The 22625-nt window shown below is 48.1% G+C and overlaps 1 protein-coding gene and 1 long non-coding RNA gene across 2 annotated transcripts in view; one reads left to right on the top strand and one right to left on the bottom strand.

The window, feature by feature from the left end:
• The window catches only part of LOC147111592 (protein diaphanous homolog 3-like), a 1088834-nt gene that overhangs the window by 946480 nt on the left and 119729 nt on the right, over nt 1-22625 (top strand). The gene's annotated exons all lie outside the window — the stretch shown is intronic.
• On the bottom strand, nt 11883-21821 carry LOC147111593 (uncharacterized). The gene is made up of 2 exons (XR_015079713.1): nt 21387-21821; nt 11883-12879 (listed from the first exon to the last, which is right to left on the bottom strand). It is a non-coding gene; the product is annotated as an uncharacterized LOC147111593 (long non-coding RNA).

Genomic DNA, 22625 nt, shown 5'->3' with positions numbered 1-22625 from the left:
GCACTGATCCTTCCTGGGCGGCGGGCTGGGGTCGGGTGGCTCTGCAGCGGGGCCGGGCAGCGAGTCGGAAAGCAGAAGCAAACAGAGACAGAGGGTGGAGCACTCGGGAGACGGCCGGCACTGCAAAGCAGGTCGGCGTTCGGACCGAGCAGAGGGAGGGGAAAGTCCCAGAGGGTCCGACGGGAACGATTCTTCAAGTGACGGAGAAACTGTTTAAAATATATGTGTAAATAAAAAAAAATTTAAAATAGAAATACCGCGAAAAGCTGCAGGTCGCAACGGGAACAGCGTTGGCAGCGGCGGGAAAGCGCGGGAGGCGCCATCTTGACTCGGCAGGGAAGAAGGAAAAGCGCGGGAGGCGCCATTTTTGATTTTGAGGATGCCTAAGACTGGCAATATTACTGCTTTCGATAGTGATATTGAGGATTGGACCACATATGTGGAAAGAGTGGAGGTATATTGCAAGGCGAATGAAGTAGCAGATGATAAAAAGGCATCGGTACTTCTAAATCTGATGGGCGCAAGGACATACGGGCTGTTAGGAAACTTGATCACGCCAGCCAAACCGATGGACAAGAATTTTAAGGAGATTGTTGATACCCTACAGGAGCACTTAAACCCAACACCGCTGCTGATAGCGGAACGATTCAAATTCTTCAGGAGGAATCAGCACAAGAATGAAAGTAACGCTGATTACCTCACCGAATTACGAAAGCTGTCAAAGCACTGCCAATTCGGGGTAGGACTGGCAGATTCTCTGAGACAAATTCGTCTGCGGTCTCCTAAGCGAAGGAACACAGAAAAGACTACTTTCTGAGAAAGATTTGACACTGGACAAGGCTTTCAGTGTGGCTGTATCATACGAATCAGCAGCAAGAGGAGCTGCAGAGATACAGCAAAAGCCACAGGACTTCGGCACCCATGAAATGACACGGGGTTTCGAGAGATGTTATCGCTGCGGCAGATCCACCCATGACCAGAGGGACTGCTGGTTCAAGGACAAAGCATGCAGGCAATGCGGAAAGATGGGACACATTGCACGTGTATGCAGATCTGGAAAAAAATCCGCTGACAGTAAAAAGGTCAATAAGGAAAAGTACAGAAAGGTACAAATGATGACGGACAGTAGCTCCGAAGACCAGAAGAGCGATAGCGACTCCGGAAACAAGAGACTAAGCTGTCTCAAATTACATAATGTAATTGCCAAAGAAGATTACCAGACCATTTGGGTTACCCTCACGATAGCGGGGTCCCCAGTTAAGATGGAGCTAGATACAGGATCAGCTCTGACCGTCATAAGTCGACGGGATTACGAGCGGCTATTTCCGCATATACCTTTGAAAGACACATCCATTATCTTGAAGACATATACGGGGCAGAAAGTATACCCCAGAGGGAAAATAAGAGTGCCTGTTGTATACAACGGCAAGGAAATACAGAAGTTGTATTTATACGTTCTGCAAGATGGTGGTCCACCGTTGTTGGGACGTGAATGGATCAGAAAGATACGTTTAGACTGGCACTCCATTCAGGCACTGACGGTGACCAGTAAGAAAAAAAATGATGATGACGACATACCTGGACGATTAAAAGAAATCTTGGCTAACGCCAAAGAAGTGTTTCAACAGGAACTAGGAACCCTGAAAGGCGCCACCGCCTCAATAAAAGTGGAAGATGCGGCAACTGCCGGTGCCATACGCAATTCGTCCAGCAGTCGAGGCAGAGCTGGAGAATTTGGAAAAAGCAGGCGTGTTATCCAAGGTAGATTGGAGCGAGTGGGCAACACCCATCGTCCCGGTCATGAAGAAAACGTTGAATAATGATAAATCTGAAGAACAGAGAAAAATTCGCATCTGTGGGGACTTCAAGGTGACTGTAATCCCGGTTCTTCACACGGTACAGTATCCTCTTCCGAGGATAGAAGATATTTTCGCCTCACTATCCGGAGGGAAACATTTCACCAAAATTGACTTGGCACAGGCATATCTACAGATGGAGGTTGAGGAGGCCTCTAAAAAGTATCTCACGATAAACACACACAAAGGCCTGTACCAGTACAATCGACTGGTTTTCGGAGTAGCATCAGCTCCAGCTATCTGGCAAAGAGCTATGGAGCAAGTCCTGCAAGGGATTCCGGGGACTCAATGCTACCTAGACGACATCCTTGTAACAGGAGAAAACGACAACGAGCACCTTGCCAATTTGGAGCAGGTGCTCACGAGGCTGAGAGAACGGGGCCTACGAGCAAATCGCCCCAAGTGCGAATTTTTCCAGAAACAAATATCATATTCTGGCCATGTCATTAACGAAGAAGGGTTGCATAAGTCACCTGAAAAAATTGAAGCGGTCATAAAAGCCCGCGCGCCTGAAAAATGAAGGTCGTTCCTGGGATTAATAAATTACTATCATAAATTTTTACCGAACTTGTCAACGGTTCTGCACCCTCTTAACGCACTGCTACAAACAGGAGTAATTTGGAAATGGAGCAAAGACTGTAAACGTGCCTTCCATAAATGCAAAGGCTTGATCACGTCCAAGGAAGTGTTGGCTCATTACAACCCATCACTGCCAATCAGACTGGCTTGCGATGCATCCCCTTATGGCGTGGGAGCAGTATTATCGCATAGATTCCCTGATGGCTCGGAGTGGCCGATAGCTTTTGCGTCACGCTCATTGAACTCAGCTGAGCGTAACTATGCCCAGATCGACAGGGAGGCACTCAGCCTGGTGTGGGGGGTGAAGAAATTCAACCATTACCTACACGGACAAAAATTTACCTTGTTGACTGACCATCAACCCCTCGTCTCCATATTCAACCCTAAAAAGGGCGTTCCCATTATGACAGCGCAAAGGCTACAGAGGTGGTCCCTTTTCCTAGGGGCACACCAATATGACATAGAATACAAAGGAACAAAACAGCATGGGAATGCTGACGGGTTATCGTGCCTACCGTTGCCAACGGTAGAAGAGGCGCCTACAGTGGACCCAGTGGAGATGTTCCACTCAACCATAGTGGAATGTCTACCAGTAACAAATTCTACCATTGAAAAGGAAACGAGAAATGACCCGACTCTCTCACGAGTCTACGATTTAACGGTGAAGGGATGGCCAGCACATGGCGAACCACTGTTGCCAGCATTCTCGCAAAGAAGAGAACAGCTGTCAGTGTGCCGAGGAACCTTGATGTGTGGATCCAGAGTGGTGATTCCACCCAAACTCCAGGATAAAGTGCTAAAGGAGCTTCACGAGGGGCATCTGGGTGGAGTGAAAATGAAGAACTTAGCCAGAGCGTTTGTGTGGTGGCCAGGTATCGATGGAGACATCGAAGAAATGACCAAGAGTTGTCTAGGATGCCAGAAGGTCCAAAACGTCCCACCACAAGCCCCTCTACATCCATGGGAGTGGCCCTCATCTCCATGGCAAAGGGTACATATCGACTTTGCTGGTCCATTTATGGACTCAATGTTCTTAATCGCGGTGGATGCACACTCCAAGTGGCCGGAGGTAATAAAGATGTCCTCCACCACCACGGAAAAAAACATCACAGTATTAAGGACCATATTCGCCAGGAATGGGCTGCCTGAACAGATCTGTTCTGATAATGGACCGCAATTTGTATCCGAAGAATTCAGGAAGTTCTTAAAAAAACAATGGGGTTAAGCACTACACGTCCGCCCCATACCATCCCGCCACCAATGGATTAGCTGAAAGGTTTGTCCAGACCTTCAAGAAGGCCATAAAGGCCATGGGTAATGAAGACATAAATCTACAACATAAGGTAGATAACTTCTTGTTTGCGTACAGGAATGCAACACATGTGGTTACAAACCAAACTCCCGCCATGATGTTTTTCAATAGAAGACTAAGATGCCGGCTGGATTTGATCAAGCCAAACGTCAGAAGGGACGTAGAGAACCGGCAATTTCAAAGCATGAATGAAAGACCAACTAGAACCTTCCAGATAGGTCAACAAGTTTTGGCCCGGGACTACCGTACCGAGAAATGGCAGCCTGGAACTATTTGCACACGACTAGGACCGCTGATGTATACCGTGGACATTGGAGAAAGCATAATAAGGCGCCATGCTGACCAGAAAAGGGACAACCTACACCACAACTCTATACGCCTAGTGATGAAGCAGAGATACCCATAGTATCTACCTCCGATCCGGTGATACTGGAACCAGATGAACCCGACACTGGCATTCAAGCCGAATCGACCTTGCCAAAAGAACCTACTACACCACCTTAACCTACTACACCACCGAGGATTTATCCGGACCGAGTCAGGAAGCCTCCAGAGAGACTGAATTTGTAATTGATTAACTTCAGCAAATGTGTAGATTATTGTTCTTGTAAAAGTGTTATTTAATGATTACTTAAAATGTTATGTACTATTTATCTAAAAGGGGAGGAATTGTAGTGTATGTACCTTTTAAGAGGAACTATGTTTTTTTGAAGCCCCTGTGTACTGTAGTACCGGTAGTGACCACTTGGGTATATAAGCCTGTATAGCGTCTTGTATAGTTAGTTCACCTCCAGACTTTGTTCAGTAAACACTTGTTAAATCAACTCCTGCATTCCGTGTCTCCATTAACACACGGATTCAACAATCACCTTCCCAATGCAGGCTGCTGATCAGGAGGAGAGAGAAGTCAGATTTGCCCAGGTACAGGGTGTCGCTGACTGCACGCACGTTGCCCTGCGCGTCCCCATCAAGAACCAGACATGTTTTATAACAGGAAAGGGTTCTACTCCCTAAAAGTTCAGCTGGTCTGTGCAGAGGTTCCTGGCATAGTCATGATGCCTTCACACTGCACCAGTTCTCAATATCCGACCTTCCACCCAGACAAGCTGATTCCATGGAGATAATAATAATATTCAACTTTATTGTCATTGTTAGTGCACAAGTGCAGTACAACGAAATGTAGGCTTGCGGCTCCCGAGAGTGTACATTTTGATTAAGATATTTAACATTCAACATTCATTTGGCTTGTAATACATAAACATAAACATAAACATAATAAAGTGCATTGGCAGATGTGCAGACTTTAGAGTTTATTTGTAGAGTTCAGTAGGATGACAGCCCTGGGAAAGAAGCTGTTCCTAAATCTGGTGGGGGGGAGGGGGGAGGTCAGGGTAAGCGGGTATCTACTCTGCACCTTGCTCATCACTCCTGTATGGAACCCAGGCACAGACGGCAAGTACAGTGAGAACCACACACAAACCTGAGCGCTCATTGAGAAAACCCAAGGCATCCTCAAGCAAAGGTTCTGGTGTCTGAACCAATCCTGAGGAGTCCTGCAATATAACACCGAGCAACTCTGCAGATTTGTAAGGGGAAAAATTGGGTCGCACCCTCTTTGGGGAGTATAGTTAATACTGATGAAGAATGTGACAAAATACAAGAAGACATTAATAAACTTGCAAGCTGTGCGTGTAATTGGCAAATGCATTTCAATATAGCTAAGTGTGAGGTGGTGCACGTTGGTAGGAAGAATAAGGAGACCACATACTGCTTGGATAATAAAGAGTTTAAATGGGGTGGAGGAGCAAAGGGATCTAGGGGTAGAGATACACAAATCACTAAAAGCAGCGGTGCAGGTTAATAAGGCCATAAAAAAGCAAACCAAGCACTGGGTTTCATATCTAGAGGGATAGAATTGAAAAAAAAAAGTTATGTTAAACTTGTATCGAACCTTGGTTAGACGACACTTGGAATACTGTGCACAGTTCTGGTCTCCATATTATAAAAAGGATATAGAGGCACTGGAAAAGGTGCAAAAAAGTCGCAGGGATTATACCAGAACTAAGAGGCTGAACAGGCTGGGGTGCTTTTCTGTAGAAAGGCTGAGGGGTGACCTTATAGAGGTCTTTAAGATTTTGAAAGGGTTTGATAGGGTAGACATAGAGAAAATGTTTTCTCTTCTGGGGAAGTCCAAAACTAGAGTTCATAAATATAAGATAGTCACAAATAAATCCAATAGGGAATTCAGGAGAAACTTGTTTACCCAAAGAATGGTTAGAATGTGGAACCTACAAGGAGTAGTTGAGGCAAATAGCATAGATGCATTTAAGGGGAAGCTAGATACGCACGAGGGGGAGAAAGGAATAGAAGGATATGCTGATAGGGTTAGATGAAGAAGTTTGGGAGGAGGCTCGTGTGGAACATAAACATCAGCAAAGGCCAGTTGGGTTGAATGCAATTCTATGTTCCATTAGCAGGAGTCCCTCTGAGGTTTGTTTTGAGATGTATTTTGAGGCAGAATGTTGCGAACCTTTATTCAGCATCTGGCCATGGAGGGTGCTTGATGCTGATGGTTCAAAAAAAGTTTGCAGTCCCTAACCATGCAAAATTCACCCAAATTTTGAAAAGAATTGTAGAAATAATAGCAGCATTGTAAAGCCAATGAACTATTTTTATGCATGCGTAGAGATAAGCAGTGAAAACTGACTTCTTTTGAGGAATTCTCTTTGATGATTAGAAAATATATATTTTTAACGGTATTATTGTGTAGATTTAGATTCAGTAGTTATAAAATGCAGCATGGCTATATTGAATATATTTTTTTTAAACATTGCTTACAGTACAAGTACACATGAGCACATTAATAGCTCATATCTATTTCAGTTCCTATCTCTATTTATATCCCATCTTCGTACAACTGCAGGCTAATTTAAAACTCCAATACACTATAGAGTAGGTTATTAGCTATTAGCTGTTGGGCTTTGTGAAATAAATAAGTTAATTCTCAAACATATTAACAAGTCTGTAGTCCCTTTTGATGCCTCATATCCCCAAAACAGCTCCTTATTCCCTTAAAGAGCACAGCATTAATTAACATTGCAGATTGTTGGATGGGTGAGGGATAATGCACATTTGGTACAGTAGTGTAATCATTGTGATATTTCACAGGAAAAAAGAAAAGTGCCATGAAGAGCTTCTTTTTAACTCAGAGTAGGCTAATTTACCCAACTATGTAATGTTTTTATGCTATATGTGTATCAAAATTTTGTAACCATTAAAAATGATAAGGTCACAGCTCAGGATTCAAATAATTTTTTGGGCTAGGGGAGAAAATAATGCAGGCAATTCAACTAAACTAAGCAGAAAAGCTAAGAAAAATGCAATACAAGAATCCTGCAACAGGAAAAATTGTCTTTATCCCCTCTCCCCTACCCTCTTCTCCCTCACCTCTAGCAATAAATGCTGGGAGCTCATGATTTTTTTTAGTCACAAAGGCAGAGACCATTCATTGAGCTGTTTTGGGTGCTTGCCACCCTTCCTTTTGCTGCCTAAGCCAACCTCCTCCCCCCACCCCGACTCCACAAGTTTCCCTTGCACTGTGACCCTGAGTCACCACTTCTCTCTAGTTTCTTCCTATCTCCCCCTGACCTCTTCAAGCTTAAGAGAATTACCTCCTGCTTTCAACCCCATTCCCAAGAAACTCCAGACCATCCAACTTTCCTTCCTAGCCTCTCCATTAGCTGATATTGTAAATGGTTCTGTCTCCCCAAGCGCTGTCCTCTTCCCTTTCAAAACCACCATCATGAACCCGTCTTCAAAAAAACCCATTTTTAACAGCTCTGTTATCACTAACTACCACTCCATCTCAAGTCTTAATTTCCTCCAACTCGAATGTGTTCTCACCTCCCAGTTCTGTGCCCATTCTCTCACAACTCACTGTTTGAATTCCTTCAATCTGGCTTCTGCCGATCCCACAGCAAAGAAACAGCCCTAGCCAAAATCATGAACAGTGTTTTCCATGACTGTGACTATGGTGCAGAATCCTTCCTCATCCTGCTCAATCTCTTTCCAGCCTTTGACCATCCTCCTTCAACGCCTCTCTCCCACTATCCAGCTCCCCTATCTTGATTCCACTCTCATGTTTCCAATTGTAGCCTTCAGCAGTGGCTTCTCTTCCACTCGTACGCCACCGGAGGCGCTGCGCCCCCCCACCCCTTCCAAGGATCCTCCTCTTCCGAATCTACAGGCTGGCTCTTGGTGACATCATCTGCAGATATGGCGCCAGCTTCCACATATACACTGATAACACTCAGCTATACCTCTCTAACACTTCTTACCATCCCCACTGTCTCTGTGCTGCCAGTTGCTTGTCCGACATCCAGTCTTGGATAAATCTTACCTTTCTTCAGCTAAACATTGGGGGGAAAAAAATTGGGTTGATTGGTACCACTCGTTAGCACCCCCGGGGGGCGCTAACAGGGTGCAAATCTCCTAGCTCCCAGGCACGGCGCCACTAACGCCTGGCGTGAAATTCAGCAGGAGATTAACGGCACCGGTAGCACCCTGCAGCGCTGCGCCGCCGCCGATTATGTCATCTCCGTGTGTAGCGCCCGCTCGCACCCCAGCCACAAACTTCAGTTGCACCCCCTGACCTATCGCCGGACGATATGTCCGACAGGGTCGGGGGGGGTTTTTGCAGCCGCGGCGGCGGTAGTAAAAGGGGCAGTTGTCGGCGGCCATTTTTTTGGGCCGACTGCCAGCACCTGCCCCCTTCCCCTTTTTTCCTCGGGGTGCCGGCCGCGATCGCTCAGCCCAGCACTCCTCTTGAGTGCCGGGGCTGTTTTCACGGCACTCCACTCCCCGGTGGTCTAGCAGGACCCCGCTGCATGAAGCGCTAGGCTCCTCCCCCTTAATCAGGGGAGGAGGCCTGCAATGACACGGCGCTACGTGCCAACGCACGTGGCGCTGTTGCACGTAGAGCCCCCATATTCAGTTGTAGCGCCCCAAGAAGGAGGTGGAGTGCTTCCAGTAGCGCCCCACCTCCTGCTTGGGGCACTGCAACTGAATATCAGACGGAGGTGTGCTAATTTTTTCGGGGCGCTAAAATTAGCGCCCCAAAAGGGGCGACACCCAATTTTACCCCCATTGTCTTCAGCTTCTGCCACAGATTGCTTCCTCAGACTCCATTCACTTTCTGCTGCTCATGCTCAACCCCAACAAGATTCATTTACCTATCACCTGCATTGGTTCACAGTCCCCCAACATTTCAAATTTAAAGTCCTTGATTTTTTTTAAAAAATCCAGCAGACCAATGACCTCCTCGCCCCTCCACTCAGCCACCAATGTCTGTTCCTGTGACTCTGAGCTCTTGTGCATGCTGCCTCCTGAACCTATCCTCTGGGATTCTCTACCGAAATCTCTTTCAAGACCCCTTAAAACCCACTTCTTTGACTAACCTTTTGGCAACTCCTCCTAATCTCTTTCTGTGGCTCAGCATCTTTTCTCCTCATGCCTCTGTGAACAGTCTAGCCTCCAAATTGAATAATTAAATTTTTTTGAATGCAAAAAAGACTGAATTATCAGGAGTAGACTGTATTCAGAAGCTCAATTGACATTTAATATGGGAGGTACCTGTTAGTTAGTATTGGTTAACAATATAAACAATTTAAGATGCTAATGTGGGGGATATACAAATTTTCCACCTATGTGATGGCTTAAAGCACTCTCGTTTCAACTTGATAAAGAACAGATTTATGATTTTGTCACACTTGGTGCACGCTCCACCAATATCCAATTCATCCAGAAAGATGAGGATTAAAATGTCTCTGCCAGATTTAAAGGTCTAAACTTTGTTGTTTGGCTAATCATATAGAGGAAAAGTCGAAGGCCTAGAAATTCGGTATAGCCGCGTTTGGGGCGCTAGTCCTGGCGATGCGCAAAGTTTAGCGCCAGGCGCAATTTAGCGCCACCTGGCGCGATATTGGGTTGCAGCGCCCCTAAAGGTGATTGCGGCGCTAAATCAGGCACTGCACGCTACTCTTAAGGCGCTAACCCGGCGGCGCAACCCAATTTCGCCGCGGCGGGGCGCAGCGAGGGTGCTGTCAATAATCACTTTCCCTGAGACACAGTGGCGCCGGCCAGCTCTTAAAGGGGCAGGTCAATTGGCATCACCAGACACACTCACTGCTTTGTAGGCCTTCAAAGCGGTGGGAGCCTACCTGTGGCGCACCAGCCTAGCAAGACATGGAAAGGGTGAGGCAGAGGGCGGAACGCCTCACTGATGGGGCATTGGATGCTTTGGTTGGCGCAGTGGAATCAAGGCCAAGGAAGATGGTCGGAATGTGATTTATGTTTTGGACAGTCTCCCGGATGTGAGAGGCAGTTATGTGTCAGTGTATTAGTTTTGCTTTCTGTTGCCATAGCTTTCTCATGTTTGAAGGAACCACATTTTGTGTAATGAAACACTTTCTTCATTTACAATGGCCATGCCTGCTATTTACATGCATCTTGCCCTTCACAGGCTTGGGGGTATCAAGCATTCCGTGAGAGGGGCCTAGAAGCTACTTTTGATCAGCCTCTGACGCGCAGCCTGAGAAGAGCCGCTCGCGTAGAAGTTCAGGCCAGCAGCCATCTTCTCAGCCGCCGACAGAGATGTCCTGCACCTTATCTGAGGCTGCAGATCTGGCTGAAGCAGCTGGCACAGCTCAGTCACCACCTCCTTTCTAAATTGCAGCCTTCTGACACACTGCTCCTCCGGCATGTTCATGTAGGAAAACTGCTGTCGGATAACCCTGCCAGCGTACGGTCTGCTGTGGCGACGTCTGTTGGCCCTCCTCCATCTGGCCATGCCCGCCCCCCTCTCCCTGCGTCTCAGTGCCCTTTCCAGATGATTCAGCAGCAGGACGTTCCCCTCCAATGCAGCCCCCATAATAAGCGCCCACAGGAAGGTTCCCCGTTGTCAAGGCTCGCCAACAGCAAGGTGATGGTCAGAAGGCTGAAGATCGTCTGCCTGTGCTGGCTCAGTGGTCAAATGGCTGTCAGTGTGCAGCTCAGCAACTCTTTGTAGCTCTCGAGGAAGTTGTGATCCAAAAATGGCTGCCGCTTTTAAACCACACCAGTCCCCTTTAAATAACGCTCCTCCAGCCCGAGAGCGACTTGGTAAGGCCCAGGTAAGCTGTCACTATTAGCGCCAGGCGCTACGGAGGGGGGCGCCACTGAATTTCCGGTCCGGGGCACCCAAAAGGCGTTGCACACTCAAATGACATCATAATCAGCCTGCGCCCATGAGCGAGTGCTAAGATTTAGCACCAGCGCTAAATGCATGCTCAATATGGGGCGAGGCGCCTTGCGCCCGCCCGGAAGTTGGCTAGCGCCCCACTTCTCGGCCTCTTTAGGTGTTAATCGGTGGCGCTATCAACTGAATTTCTCCCCCTAAGATTTTTCCAAAAAGAAAGTTAATTGTGCAATTTCATTCCAAACAACATAATTTAGATGGAGTGTGAGATGGCGATGTCAGACCAATATACAACAGATAGCGCTATTCCTTGACTTGGGTTGAGGCACAATATTGGCGTAGCGTAGGGGAAGCTCTGCACTGCATCTAGCCATGCGCTTCACTAATGTAGGGAAGACTTGTTCTTATCTACAAAAAAAAAACATTTCTATCGCCCAATACTGAGCTATAACTGAACCATTTGTTCCAAAATATATATTTCTTGAAAGATATTTTCCTCAGTTTTCTCCCCTTAATGGTTCCTCCCAGGATGCACATCTGCTGCCAAACCTCTTTCAGAGTCACCAGCTGCCAGGGGGCATCTCAAAGCAGACTAGTAAAGACTCCCTACCTAATTTTCCTCCCCCATGGGCAAGTTGAGATCAAGAATGAAGTGGAGCTCGGCATCAAATCTCAGCCCTACTACTTTGTGAAACATGTTTTTTTTCCCCGATTAAATGGGAGTGGATTTTTTATAATGGCAATAACACTAACTTGCAGGAAAGTTAACCTGCATTATAAAGGATTAGTTATTATTAAATAATAGCGTAGACACAACGATAATATGATAATTCTAGACAGACAGTGTAGAAATGAAAATAATTCACTCAAAACTTTGCCTGAATTAATGACACGCAAACAGTTTATCAGAGTAATTTATTATTGCATTGCTAGTTGAGACTATCTGTGTGACCTGACCAGATGCATCTCGATACAATTTTGGAAATTCTCTTACATCAACACATTGTTACATTAATTAAAAAATAACTATCTGCTTACAAAGATAAAATTTTAAAACAGAACATCAGCAGTGCACAGGTCTTTTAACTTACTGAATGCTTATTATCTCAAGAATACTTTTACTGTGCATTCAGATCCTACACAATACAAATCTTTCTACACAAGCTGTTAACTGCAAAAAATTCTATGCGTCACATGTTTAATCATCTCATTGCTAGCCAGCTTTCAGTCCTTTATCATGCTGTCCATCCTGAACTACAGCAATTTCAAAAGAATTTTCAAAGAAATATTATTTATACATAAAGATGTCAGAGGAAAAAAATTGAATTGTAGCCTTCATGAGGTTAACGTGCATAGAAGTTCAGAAAGTAATACGTGCACAGGTTGTATCACAGCATGATTCTTATAATTTATCTTTATTTTATAATCGGTTAACCCTTGCAGCAGGGACAGACTTGATAGTTGAACAAAACAAGCGTCTATTACATTAAATATTTTCTAAAATTGCACTGCAACATGTCCTGATGCTGAATAATACTAAATGATGTCAGAGTTTTGTCAACAACAGCACATCTTTGCTAATTATCAATAACTGATTCAAAAATGTACATTTATCAAAGCATGTTGATGCAACAGTATTATTATGGAGGCGCGGCATTTTTACATAGTAAGGCTAGAGTTAACTCCGAGGACCAGTTACCTCAGCTTGCTCTTGCGCATCTTGCAGAGGTCAATAGCAAGCAGAATTGGCAGGGGACTGAGAGCAGATAACCCCATGTTCAGAGATTGGTGTGTGACGTGGATGAATAAAAATGTACAAAAAGCAAAAATACTGCAGAAGCTGGAAATCTGAAACAAATACAGAAAATGCTAGAAACAGTCAGCAGGTCAGGCAGCATCTGTGGAGAGAACAGATAAGTTAATGTTTTAGGTGTGGCAGTTTTATTAGAACAGCTATCTGCCCTGTTGAATGGTTAAAAATCTAAATGGGAATTAAGCAAAAAGAAGCAATGGAAGAAACCTGTGAAGAACTGCACCTCCATATCATAGAAACATAGAAGATAGGAGCAGGAGTAGGCCATTCGGCCCCTCGAGCCTGCTCCGCCATTCAATGCGATCATGGCTGATCATCCAAATTCAGTACCTGGTCCCTGCTTTCCCCCCATACCCCTTGATCCCTTTAGCCTTAAGAAATATATCCAACTCCTTCTTGAATATATTTAATGAATTGGCCTCTACTGCCTTCTGTGGTAGAGAATTCCACAGGTTCACCACTCTCTGGGTGAAGAAATTCCTCCTTATTTCTGTCCTAAATGGCCGACCCCTTATCCTTAGATTGTGACCCCTGGTTCTGGACTCCCCGACCATCGGGAACATCCTTCCTGCATCTAGTCTGTCCAGTCCTGTCAGAATTTTATAAGTTTCAATGAGATCCCCTCTCATTCTTCTAAACTCCAGCGAGTACAAGCCCAGTTGTCCCAATCTCTCCTCATACATCATTCCTGCCATCCCAGGTATCAGCCTGGTGAATCTTCGCTGAACTCCTTCCATGGCAAGAACATCCTTCCTCAGATAAGGCGACCAAAACTGCACACAATACTCGAGATGTGGTCTCACCAAGGCCCTGTACAACTGCAGCAAGACATCCTTGTTCCTGTACTCAAACCCTCTCGCTACGAAGGCCAACATACCATTTGCCTTCTTAACCGCCTGCTGCACCTGCATGCTTACCTTCAGCGACTGGTGCACAAGGACACCAGGTCTCGTTGCACTTCCCCTTCTCCCAATCTATAGCCATTCAGATAATAATCTGCCTTCCTGTTTTTGCCGCCAAAGTGGATAACCTCACATTTATCCACGTTATATTGCATCTGCCATGCTTCTGCCCAATCACCCAACCTGTCCAAATCATCCTGGAGTTTCTCGGCATCCTCTTCACAGCACACACGCCCACCCAGCTTTGTGTCATCTGCAAACTTGGAGATATTACATCTAGTTCCCTTGTCTAGATCATTAATATATATTGTGAATAGCTGAGGTCCAAGGACCGATCCCTGCGGTACCCCACTAGTCACTGCCTGCCACTCGGAAAAAGACCCGTTTATTCCAATTCTTTGCTTTCTGTCTGCCAACCAGTTCTCTATCCTAGTCAATACCTTGCCCCCAATCCCATGTGCCTTAACTTTACACGCTAATCTCGTATGACGGGACCTTATCGAAAGCCATCTGAAAGTCCAAATACACCACATCCACTGGTTCTCCCTTATCTATTTTACCAGTTACATCCTCAAAAAATTCCAGTAGATTAGTCAAGCACGATTTACCTTTTGTAAATCCATGTTGACTTTGTCCGATCTTGTCACTGTTTTCCAAGTGCTCTGCTATTACATCTTTTATAATGGACTCCAGCATTTTCCCCACTACCAATGTCAGGCCTACCGGTCTGTAATTCCCCGTTTTCTCTCCACCACCTTTTTTGAATAGTGGGGTAACATTAGCTACCCTCCAATCCATGGGTACTGTTCCAGATTCCATCAAATGATAGAAGATGATCAGCAATGCATCTACTATTTCTAGGGCCACTTCCTTAAGTACCCTAGGATGTAGATTATCAGGGATTTATCGGCCTTCAATCCCATCAATTTCCCTAACACCATTTCCCTACAAATACTGATTTCTTTCAGTTCCTCCCTTTCATCAGACCCTATGTTCCCCGACATCTCTGGGAGGTTATTTGTGTCCTCCTTTGTGAAGACAGAACCAAAATATGTATTTAATTGGTCTGCCATTTCTTTGTTCCCCATTATAAATACCCCTGATTCTGACTGCAAGGGACCTACGCTTGACTTCACCAATCTTTTTCTCTTCACATATCTATAAAAGCTTTTATAGTCAGTTTTTATGTTTCCTGCAAGCTTACTCTCATATTCTATTTTCCCCTTCTTAATTAATCCCTTGGTCCTCCTTTGTTGAATCCTAAACTGCTCCCAATCCTCAGGTTTACTGCTTTTTCTGGCCAATTTATATGTCCTCTCCTTGGATCTTATGCTATCCCTAATTTCCCTTGTTAGCCACGGTTGAGTCACCTTTTTTGTTTTATTTTTATGCCAAACTGGGATGAACAAATTCTGTAGTTCGTCCATGCGGTTTTTGAATGTTTGCCATTGCCTATCCACCGTCAACCCTTTGAGTGCCATTCCCCAATCAATCCTACCCAACTCGCTCCTCAGACCATCGTAGTTTCCTTTATTTAAATTGAGGACCCTAGTCTCTGAGTCAACTACTTCATTCTCCATCTTAATGAAGAATTTGATCATATTATGATCGCTCCGACCCAAGGGGCCTCGTACAACAAGATTGCTAATTAATCCTTTCTCGTTACATAATACCCAGTCTAAGATGGCCTGATCTCTGGTTGGTTCCTCGACATATTGGTCCAGGAATCCATCCCGTAAACACTCCAGGAATTCCTCCTCCACAGTATTGTTACTAATTTGGTTAGCCCAATCTATATGTAGATTAAAGTCACCCATGATGATTGCTGTGCCCTTATTGCACGCTTCTCTATTTTCCCTTTTAATGCCATCCCCAACCTCCGCATTACTGTTTGGAGGTCTATATACCACTCCCACTAACGTTTTCTGCTCCTTGGTATTTCTCAGTTCTACCCATACCGATTCCACATCAGAGCTAATATCCTTCCTTACAATTGTGTTAATCCCTTCTTTAACCAGCAATGCTACCCCACCTCCCTTTCCTTTTTGCCTATCTTTCCTGAATATTGAATACCCCTGGATGTTGAGTTCCCAGCCTTGGCCACCCTGGAGCCATGTTTCCGTAATCCCAATCAAATCATATTCGTTTACCTCTATTTGCGCAGCTAATTCATCCACCTTATTACGAATACTCCTCGTATTAAGACACAAAGCCTTCATCCCATCACCCTGGTCATAGGGGCAGTGGGTGAGGGGGAAACTGAAGCGTAGCTTAACTAAAAGCAATAGCATTAGCACAGAAAAGGATTTTGCCATATGCATTTTACTGACTTATTTCAAGATATGTTTAATTGTTATCACATCACACTGGTTTCCAAATGATGCTTAGCGGCTCAGTGCTGGAATGGTAGATCAGCTCCTGCATTAAAAACCAGGACTGTCAAAGCCCTTTAGGTAAATGCAAATTGCTTCTTTACAGGATATTAGTATGCAGTGACTCGTTTTTTTCACCTGTGCTACTGAAGATCTCTGCAGGGAATACTAATCGATTAGTTTGATTTTATCGGAGTGTAAAGAACCTTATAATGCTGTTAACATGGAGGAAATATATTGTAACATAATTGAAAAATCAATCATTGTGGCATCTCCTTTGTCACACACTTTGAAAACAACATAGGTAGTGACCAACAGAAATTGCAGTGAATTATTCTGAATTATCTGTTTAGACTTTAATTCAGAGCTTTTTAATAGCATTACTTTAAAAATTGGAATTCACATAGTAATATTTACTAAGTCTGTCCAGACCTAGAAAAATATTATTAATCTGTCACACCTGATTGACTCAAATAACCACCATGGTTAAGTTAACCATGCTGAGTTACTCAAACAAAGACAGGTAGGAAAGGCTAACAATCACAAACCAGCAGCCCACGCAAACTCAGCCAGTTAAATCACTCCATTTTTTCAAAGCTAACAATCAACTGTCAAACCAATTAAGTTGCTGAAACGTTTTTTTTCGTTTTTTTCCTGCAGCCATGTTGCTTTCCCAGCTAGCTGACACTATACACCCAAAAATATATCCTATTGTGGCAACACGCCACCACTGGACATAATCCGCTCACGGCGGCACGGACAGTTTAAGCAGACGCCCCCAGCCAAGGGCCGTTTCCTCCAGCAACTTGTTTCCCGCAGGGACAGGCTGCCGGGAGCACTTCCTGTCTGGGGAGTATATAAGTGGATGCGCGGGCTTTTCCAGTTCCTCTTTGCCATGAGGTAGAATAAAAGCAGTTGTGTTTTACTACCTCTGGTCTCGACTCCCACGTTTGCCACGGTATCTCAACACTGGTGACCCCGACGCTCAGGACGAATCCTAAGCTAGCATGGCGGATACAAACGCAGCCACGGTTAAACTACCGGACTTTTGGGAGAACCTGGCCAAAGCCTGGTTCGTTCAAGCGGAGTCCAGATTCCGGCTGAAACACATTACAGTCGACGCCACAAAGTACGACTACCTCGTCGCCTCGTTCACCTACGCTACAGTCCCCAAGGTTTGGGCAGCACTGCAGGATCCACCACCGGAAAGCAAGTACGAACATCTGAAGGCTGCGCTCCTTAAAAAATTTCAAACGTCCTCTTACCAGCGCAACTGCCAACTCCTTGACCTCCCTGGCCTTGGTGACGCTTCACCCTCGGATCTGCTTTCCCACATGCTGTCCCTCTCGGACGACAAAAACACCGGCGCCCTCTTTCGCACGCTTTTCATTCGGCAGCTCCCCGCCAGCATCCGCCCGCTCATTGTGGAGTCTGGCTCCACGGACCTGAATGACATAGCCGAAAAGGCCGACCGGCTGCTCTCTGCACAGTCCGCTCGCGACGTTGCGCCCGACCTCACGGCAACGACCACGCGGTCTTCCCGGCCCACTAGGCCCGACCGCCCTACCACTCCGGGTCACTGCTACTACCACACCCAGTTTGGCACTAGGGCCCAACGCTGCACGCCACCGTGTACTTTCCAACCCCCCCCCCCCGCACCGGCCCCCGCGTTGGCCGCGGGGCAAAAGGGGCCTCTACTGTACGTCACCGACGACCGAACCAACCGCCGATTTCTGTGCGACACAGGGGCCCAGCACAGCATCACCCCCGCCTCCGCCCTCGAAATCCAACGCGGCACACGGGGTATCACGCTGGCCGCAGCCAATGGCTCTGACATCCGCACATATGGCACCCGCATGGTCACGCTCGACCTCGCGGGCCGCCGCTACCGCTTGGAGTTCCTCACAGCCAAGGTCCTCTGTCCTCTCATCGGCGCCAACTTCCTACGCGCCCACGGCCTCCTTGTCGACATTCCGAGGCACCGCCTCGTCGACATCAACACTATGGCCCCCATCCCCGGCACGTTCGGCCGGCCTGACGACCTACTGCCTCTCCAGAGCCACGGACGACTACTCGGCACTCCTAGCCGAGTTTCCCGCCCTCACTAACCCGACCTTTTCGGCCAAAGTCGCCAAACACGGTGTGGAGCACTATATCCCCACCACCGGCCCCCCAGTTTCTGCCCACGCCCGCAGACTCAACCCGGCCAAGCTGGAAATCGCGCGGGCCGAGTTCACCACCATGGAACAACTCGGCATCATCCGCCACTCCAGCAGCCCTTGGGCCTCGCCCCTCCACATCGCCCCTAAGCCCGGCGCCCTTGCGGGGACTACCGCCGCCTCAACGACGCCACCACCCCCGACCGATACCCGGTGCCACACATCCAGGACTTCTCGGCCCGACTGGCCGGACGAACCGTCTTTTCCAAGGTCAACCTGGTGCGCGGTTACCACCAAGTCCCCGTACACCCCGCGGACATCCCCAAAACGGCCGTCATCACCCCATTCGGCCTGTTCGAGTTCCTGAGGATGCCCTTCGGCCTCAAGAATGCAGCCCAGGCTTTCCAGCGCCTTATGGACTCAGTCCTCCGGGACCTGAACTTCCTATTCGTCTATCTAGACGACATTCTCGTGGCCAGCTCCTCCAAACAGGAACACCTCGAACACCTTCGCACCCTGTTCGGGCGCCTAGCCCAACACGGGCTCATCCTCAGCCCGGCGAAGTGCCAATTCGGCCTAACCGAGATCGATTTTCTCGGTCACCACATCACCCCTGCTGGGGCCGTCCCCCTGCCCAACAAGGTGCAGGCCGTCCAGCAATTCCCCCGCCCCACAACCATCAAGGGCCTCCAGGAGTTCCTTGGGATGGTGAACTTCTACAACAGGTTCATCCCCAGAGCTGCAGCCCTCATGAAGCCCCTATACGACTCCCTCCGAGGTAAATCCGGCAAGATGGACGTAGCCTGGACCACTGACACGTCAGCCGCCTTCGACGCCACCAAAAACGCGCTCGCCGACGCCACCCTGCTCGCGCACCCAAGGGCCGATGCCTGGGTCGCGCTCACCACCGACGCCTCCGACCACGCGGTCGGCGCCGTGTTCGAGCAGTGGGTCAATGGCGCGTGGCAGCCACTTGCCTTCTACAGCCGCCAACTGCGCCCCCCGGAGGTCAAATACTCCAATTTCGACCGCGAGCTTCTCGCGCTCCACCTGTCGGTCCGCCATTTCAGGTTCCTCCTGGAAGGCCGCCCCTTCACCGCGTACGTGGACCACAAGCCGCTCACATACGCGATGGCCAAGCACACCGAACCCTGGTCCGCTAGGCAGCAACGCCAGCTCGCGGCCGTGTCCGAGTTTACTATGGACATCCAGCACGTCTCCGGTAGAGACAACATGGTCGCCGACTGCCTTTCCCGTCCCGCCATCTGCGCGAATCACCTCGCGGTCGACTACGCGCAGCCAGCAGCAGCCCAGCTCATGGACCCAGACCTCCTCTCGGCGGCTACCAGCCTGCCAGGGCTACGCCTAGCCAAGGTCGCGCACGGGCCCGAAGCCACGGCAGTCACTTGCGACACCTCACTCGGCCAACCCAGGCCGGTCGTCCCTGCAACCTGGCGTCGCCGCATCTTTGAGCGCTCCACGGGCTCTCCCACCTGGGTTCCCGCGCATCCGTCAAACTCCTCTCCCAGTGCTTCGTCTGGCGCGGCCTCAGCAGAGATGTTCGGACTTGGGCCACCTCCTGCCTCGCCTGCCAACGGGCTAAGGTACAGCTGCACACAAAAGCACCCCTGGGAGACTTCGAGGTACCCAGCCGCCGCTTCAACCACGTACACGTCGACATCGTCGGTCCTCTGCCGCCATCGCAAGGCCAAACTTATCTCCTCACGATGGTCGACCGCTACACATGCTGGCCTGAGGCAGTGCCGCTGACCTCCACCACCACAGCCGACATCGCCAGGGCGTTCGTTAACACCTGGTTGCGAGGTTCGGTGTACCGGCCGACATAACCTTCGACAGAGGCGCCCAGTTCACCTCTGAACTCTGGACAGCCACAGCACGCAACCTCGGGGTGACGCTCCACCGAACCACGGCGTACCACCCGCAGGCCAACGGGCTTTGTGAATGCTTCCACAGGTCGCTCAAGGCCTCACTCCATGCCGGCCTGCAGGACAGTACCTGGACTGACTGACCGCCTACCGTGGGTGCTACTAGGCCTACGCACCGCGGTCAAGGAAGACCTCCAGTCCTCGGCAGCGGAGTTAGTCTACGGACAACCGCTGCGCGTCCCAGGCGAATTCCTTCCGGAGGCTACCACGCCTTGGTCGGCCGAACAGCAGCGGCTCAACTCTTTCTCTTCCGCTCAGCAGTTCGCCCCATTTCCGGTCAACCGACACGGCGAACTCGCACCTCACGTCCCGCCAAATTTACAGCAGGCGCGCTTCGTCTTCGTGCGACACGACGCGCACCGCGGGCCCCTGCGACCCCCGTACAACGGACCGTACGAGGTACTACAAACCGGGGACAAGGTCTTCAAGCTGCGACTCGGCGACAGGGTCGACACAGTCTCCATCGACCGGCTCAAACCAGCACACACAGAACCAGGGGAACAGGTCCCCGTGGCCCGACCTCCAACCAGAGGCCGTCCCGCCAGCACAGCCGGCGGCGAACCGCCCGCTCCCACCAACTAGACCGGCGACCACTCAGAGCCGCTGCGGCAGAACCATCAGACCACCGTCATGACTCGTCCACTCCTCCTAAGCGGATTCTGGGGGGAGCTCTGTGGCGACACGCCACCACTGGACATAATCCGCTCACGGCAGCACGGACAGTTTAAGCAGATGCCCCCAGCCGGGGGCCCTTTCCTCCAGCAACTTGTTTCCCGCAGGGACAGGCTGCCGGGAGCACTTCCTGTCTGGGGAGTATATAAGTGGATGCGCGGGCTTTTCCAGTTCCTCTTTGCCATGAGGTAGAATAAAAGCAGTTGTGTTTTACTAGCTCTGGTCTCGACTCCCACGTTTGCCGCGGTATCTCAACAATATAACAAATCCATAAACCCATTTATCATTCATGAAAAATATTTAAACATACCCATAAAATTGTACAAGTCTTGTTGTGTAAGACGTTCCTTTCAGGACATCACAGGTTTAAGATTCTGACCCGAGAATTATAAGTGAGCAATTGACACAAATGCGGATTCCGACTTAACTCAACTTTATTTAGACGTCAGAGATCAAAGGTTACAATTCAGTGTCAAAACTAAACTGGTTGCAATACAATGCCTGTCACCACTAACATATGTTGCGGATAGGATATACATACGATCACCTGTGGATGGTCAGTTTATGTTGATTGTAAATTCTTTGGGCCGACCGACCAAGTCACCCCACTCTTCTGACTGCAGCCCTGTCCTTGTAGGTGAGATGACTGGCCAGGCCACCTCTTCTGACTGCAGTCTGATCCTTGTAGGCGAGATGTCTGGCCAAACCACCTCCTTTCGACTGCAGTGAAGATATCTTTTTAGGCGTTGTCTTTTATTCTTCTCGGTAACCCACTCTGCTGCAAAGGGGCGTTCCCTCCTTTCTCCGGTATGTGGGAGGAGTTGGTCTAGTTGGCATTCTTCCATTGTGTCCTGAGTCCACTGGCTATTGTCAGCTATTAACATCTTTATCTCCTTACCAGACTCAAGGCCACTTAAACAATGTCTGTGAGGGTTGCAACGTTTGCTGAGGTGATCAGCAACACAATATGCATTGTACAAAGGTCGTTGACTTGTGTTCTGTCTTGCAGGCTTCCTTTCAGGATGTCTTGATTGTAGCTTCGTAACACCCCAATGTCTACTTCCTTATCTGTAAATAGCTTGTAACTGCAAAAGTTCGATTGTTGATTACGGAATTTGCCCAGCAACACGGCTTTCGGTCAAGCACAATGACAGCCAGTCTTAATCAGCAAAAGACTTTTTGCTATAGTTGGAAATCTGTCCTGTAATCTTTTCCCCACAATGGCCTGGGCCTTGAATTTTTCTTTAATTTATTCACAGGAGCTTGCCCAATATGACTAAGCCTTCCCTCATTATTGTTTGGGTCACTACACATGCCAGCTTAGTCCCTGCCCTATGCAGTAGCCACACTTTGATTGAAATCAGTCACTTTTGAATCCTGCTTTGTTCCCCATGTAAAAATATCTAATCCTCTCACCCACTTTTCAGCAAAATATTCACTTCAGTGCTCCCAGCTCTCCAGTTCCCATTGTGTTTCCAGTCCCTATCTCTTCTTCCACCCCACCCCTTTCAGTTCTCCCAAACTCCATCTGCCCACAATGCTGCCACACACCACCTAAACTCACTATTCCCAAGCCCCAAATCACCACAGTACTCTTATGCCCTGGCCACCCCAAGCCCAGGCTCCCAGTGCTGCATCAGTGTTGTGTGTTTGCAGCTTCCCAGTGCCTCAACCCTACCCTGACTACCCACAGACTCCATTCTGAGTCTACGATGGACCATGTGAAGCTGAGGGAAGGGAGGAAATTGGAAGCAAAGTGAATTAAATTTTCTAGTTCAGG

Source organism: Somniosus microcephalus, chromosome 10 (genome assembly GCF_052327205.1).
Source record: "Somniosus microcephalus isolate GS21.2 chromosome 10, FLI_Smic_1.0, whole genome shotgun sequence".
Classification (NCBI taxonomy): domain Eukaryota; kingdom Metazoa; phylum Chordata; class Chondrichthyes; order Squaliformes; family Somniosidae; genus Somniosus; species Somniosus microcephalus.
The sequence above is the reverse complement of the archived record's forward strand: the minus strand, read 5'-3'. Positions and strand labels throughout refer to the sequence as shown.